Genomic DNA, 5,206 nt, shown 5'->3' with positions numbered 1-5,206 from the left:
CCTGGCAACTCTGGAATTTGACTACAATATTCCTAGGAGTTTTTCTTTGGGGATCTCTTTCAGGAGGTGATCAGTGGATTTTTTTCATTTTTATTTTGCCCTCTGGTTCTAAAATGTCAGGGTAGTTTTCCTTGATAATTACTTGAAATATGATGTCTAGTTTTTTTTGTTTTGTTTTGTTTTGTTTTGTTTTTCCTCATGGCTTTCAGATAGTACATTAATTTTTAAATGATCTCTCCTGGATCTATTTTCCAGGTCAGTTGTTTCTCCAATGAGATATTTCACATGGTTTTCTATTTTTTCATTCTTTTGGATTTGTTTTACAGTGTCTTGATTTCTCATAAAGTCACTAGCTTCCAATTGCTCCAATCTAATTTTTAGGAAGTATTTTATTCAGTAAACTTTTGGACTTCCTTTTCCATCTGTCCAATTTTGCTTTTTAAAGCATTCTTCTCCTCATTGGCTTTTTGGACCTGTTTGCCATTTGGGTTAGGCTATTTTTTTAAGGTGTTATTTTCTTCAGTATTTTTTAGGGTCTCCTTCAGCAAGCTGTTGACTTGTTTTTCATGATTTTCTTGCATCACTCTCATTTTACTTCCCAGTATTTCCTCTACTTGTCTTACCTGCTTCTCAAAATCCTTTTTGGGCGCTTCCATGGCCTGGGACCAATTCATATTTTCCTTGGAGGCTTTGGATGTAGTAGCTTTGACTTTGTTGTCTTCTTCTGGTTGTATGTTTTGATCTTCTTTGTTATCAAAGAAAGATTCTATGGTCTGACTGTTCTTGTGCAGTTTGCTCATGATCCCAGCCAATTACTTGACTTATAAACTCTTTGTTAAGGTAGGGGTCTGCTTTCAGTGTGGAGAACGTACTATCCCAAGCTTTGGGGGTTTTGTGCAGCTGTTTCCAGAGATACTTCTAGGGACCTGTACATTTTCAGTTCTTTCAAGGTGGTACAATCAAGGACGAGGTGTTTACTCCTTTCCTGGCCTTTGCTCTGGTCTATGAGTGACCATAAGCACTCTTTTCTGTTTTGGAAATGTGAGGAGAATTTCCTCTTTACCACCACTACAAACTCCACCATGCCAGCACTCTTCCTGGCCCCAGGGCCACCAGCCAGAATTGTGACCCTGATCAAATCACAAGCAAAGGAAAAGAAACCTTCCTCAGAACCATCAGTGAGATCCCTATAACCCCACTCTGATCAGCCACTTGATTCCCCTTCAGTCTGAGGGCCAGAAGCTTTGGAAGTAGCCACTGCCCTGGGGCTACACCAGCACTGGGGCTGGGACCAAGCTTCTCTCTCACTGCAGTCACAGACTTTTCCTATTGATCTTCTGAGTTGTCTTTTTTGTTTGTGGGTTGAGAATTCTGGAAACCACCAGCGTTTCCTGTGATTCAGTCCTCTGAGGGCTGCTGTAGGTTCACTGAGGCCTATTTTACTTGCTCGACCACACTGAACTGCATTCCTCTCCTAGCCTGGCATGATAGACCTTTCTGATCAACCATCTAAGTTGTCTTGGGCTAGGAATTTTTTTTCGCTCTGTCTTTTTGTGGGTTCTGCTGCTTTAGAATTTTGTTCAGAGCCACTTTTTGCAGGCATTTGGATAGGTTTGGGGGAGAGCTTAAGCAACTCATTGCTTTTACTCCACCATCTTGCCCCTATCCTATTCTAACTTTTAAAATATTGTTTTGCTAGATTAGCTTTTGTGCTTTCTTTTCCATTTGGGCAATTATTCTCTTTAAGGAGTTGTTTTCTTCAGTGAATTATTGTATCCCCTTTTCCAATTGGCCACCTCTACTTTTTATAATTTTCCAAGATGTTGACTCTTTTTTTTCTTAATTATCTTGATCCACTCTCATTTCTTTTCCCATTTTTTCCATCCCTCATCTGATTTTTAAGCTCCTTTTTGAGCTCTTCCATGAGTTTTTTTTTTTTTCTGGGCATGAGACCACTTTCCATTTTTCTTTGGGGTTTTGCCCATAGGTGTTTTACATTTTGTCCTCTTCTGAGTTTGTGTCTTGGTCTTCCTTGTCTCACCATATTTATTTTCTATGGTCAAATTTTTTTTTGCTTATATTTCTTTCTTTTTCCTTATTTTTCCTTTCCTTTAAATTTGATTTCCTTTAAATTTGATTCCTTAAAATTAAATTCCTAAGGTAGAAGGGACATGCCAATGGCTGCAGGCCCTGAATGTTTACCTGGTGTTGTAAAGATATTGCTTTCTACACCATACTGGGTCTCAGGATCCTCCACTGGTTTGCCGAGTTGGAGCTTGGTGCTATCTTCCTGGGATGCTTGCTCTCCTGGAATGTGCTCCCCTTTTACCCAAGTGAAATGGACCTTTCCTGCTGAACTTCCAAGTTTCTTGGGCTAAAAGATTGCTTCACCCCATCTTTTGGCTGATTTTGCTCTTCCAGAATTTGTCTTGGGATGCTCTTTTATGGTTGGTTGGATGTGAATGTGGGAAGATTACCACTTTTTACTGCTTACTCCACCATTTGGTCTCCTGGAAGTCTCCTCTCATATTCCCTTATTTAATTGCTAGTTTTGCTTTTGACATAAAGTAATGGTCTTTAAAAAGACAAAAATATACCAGGTTTTTTTATTATTATAATATTGATGTACAAATTTCTTTAATATGGTTACTCTTATCCCACTTTCTCGAGGCCAAGCATGTTATATTTTATTTCCCCCCTTCTCAAGGTTTTCCTGTACCATGAATGAGTTAAGGAGCCTCTATTCTCTACTATTAACTTGAACACACACAAATTGTGTTCCCCACATTTAGAGGCCCAATTAGTAGCACCCCAGTTCTATTTGAGGATTTATCATTAGATTAGCTTTTACAAAGATATATCCACATAAAAAAATATAACAAGAACAAACATAGTTATTTCCTTCAATACTTTGAGATCCAATCTCTCTGAAACCATATTGGTCTTTGGGGAGGGAAGGATATTAGGGTCTTAGCTTAACTCTGGTTGTTTTCCTACTTTCTTGAAGAGGACCAAAATAGCATTACTATGTTGGAGTCAAGTTACAGTGTGTCTAACTGTGCGTGATCAGAGCAATAGGACCTTGAAATGCTGTACCACAGTTTGGGCACAAATATTCCATATGAACATTTGTGGTGGAGATGTCTCTAAATTTGCACACCTCATGTTTCTTTTGAGCTACTGCCATTAATTTTTGCTCATAGAGTATAGAACCTTCTAAGTGACCTTAACTCACTTCCTACATGGCATTGTTTCTCCCAAGTTCATGCACAAAGTCCCACTAGATTTCCATCCTGGACCTTTGCACTTCAATATTTCCTTGATGAACTGACTACAATATCCAGTCTATTTTCCTGCAATCCCAGAATTTAATGAGCACTAAAGTCAGAAAATCTGCTCCTGGCAAGTAGAATAAGGAAAGATAAATCTAAAAAGGCCAAAACCCTAACTCTGTTTCTTGGAGTCACATGGCCTATTGGGATAAAGAGAAGTGGCTTCTAGGGCTTCCTCCCCTTTTACCACTCATGAATGAAGGAGTCCTCTCCTTTTTGATGGGAATAAAGGGAAAAATCAAACTGTTCTCTTTCTAGTAGTTTCAATGAGGTAAAAAAAAATTCAACTGCATGGTTAATGGAAAAAAAAGCTGCTTGCAAAGACATAAAAGGTCAACATAGAATATCCACACATAAGCCAGTTTTACTTGCTCCCAGAATCATGTTCCCCAGTGTTTTCTCCACTGTTGACACCATTTTAATTCACCTAGGAATGTGCCAAGTTCCTATTACATTTTAAATATCCTTCAGCATGTTGGGGGTGACATGGTTGAGTGTAATAATATTTCACTGAAAGTTCAGACATCTATAAGTCTCAGTTCCTCATTTGTTAGATAAAGTAAAACAAAATGAACAAATTTATTTCTAAAGCTCATTCTGTAATGCCTTCTATCTCTTAATCCTAGTTCTCATGTATGATTTTTTGGAAGAGAAAGTCAATTCTTCCCCTACTAACTGCTAAGAATTATAGGTAAGGAATATCCAGGAGTGTGCTGAAGCCAGCTTGGATTCGCTCCAGAGAGCCCATTCTTAAATTTTCAGTGTGAGCATTTACTTTTCAGAAATCAGTAAATACTATAAATCAGGGCTTATTTATTGTTTTTATATTCAAGAAAGTTATGTGGAAATATTAATAATACAAACTTAATTAAAAGTGTACTGTGCTATTTTTTTCCTTCAGACCTGTTTTTTATACATTTATCAGCATATCATTGGATACATCTTTGTAAAAGGTACATTGGCTATAATAATGAAGAGAAGAAAAAGAAAAGGAACCAGAGGGAGAAGAAAGTGGAGACTACCTTCCCCTTTATCCTATCCCCTATCTTGTAATGCTTCAGTCTTAGCTCACTAATCTTATCCAACACTGTAGCTCCTATACAAAATTGCTGAACAAAGCTGTATGTGTGTGTACATATATATTCATACATATACATACATATTCATACATACACATACATATACTCATAAACACACACACACACACACACCTTTCTGAAGCTTTTGACACTGCTGATCATCGTCTTTTCATTGGCAACCCCTGTCTTATGATTTTTTTGATTATCCTTTTTCCTAGTTCTCCTCCAGCATGTCTGATAGCTTTTTAGTCTCTTTTGTTTTCTCTTTATACCTGGATCATGCCCACTACAGGTGGGTAACATCCCCCCTCCCATATCTTTGTCCTGAATACTGTTCTCTTATCCTACTATATTATTTTATTTGGTGATTTCATCAGTTCTTGTGCTGGTGATTCTCAGAGATACTTGTCTAGCCCTAATCTCTTTCCTAACTTCCAGAGTTGAATCTCTGTTTCCTATTAGGCAACTCTAACTCAAGTTCCTGTGAATATTTAAAACCCCAAACCCTCCCTGCTTCTGAATTTCCTGATTATTGTTGAGGGTACCACCATCCTCCTAGTCACTCATACTCACATAGGTATTCTCAGCTTTTCACTTTCTCTCACTGCCCCTCCACCCATATTTAATCTGTTACCAAGGCCTATTGATATTCCATTTGTAACAACATTCTCTTCCCTGATACTTCCACCACCCTGGTGTTATTGCTTCAAACCTAGACTAATGCAATAGCTTGCTGGTTAGTCTGCCTGCCACAAGTCTCTTACCACTACATTCCATTCCCTACTCAGTTGTCAA

Source organism: Vombatus ursinus, unplaced genomic scaffold (genome assembly GCF_900497805.2).
Source record: "Vombatus ursinus unplaced genomic scaffold, bare-nosed wombat genome assembly UNPS02007408.1, whole genome shotgun sequence".
Classification (NCBI taxonomy): domain Eukaryota; kingdom Metazoa; phylum Chordata; class Mammalia; order Diprotodontia; family Vombatidae; genus Vombatus; species Vombatus ursinus.
Note: the sequence above shows the minus strand (reverse complement) of the source record.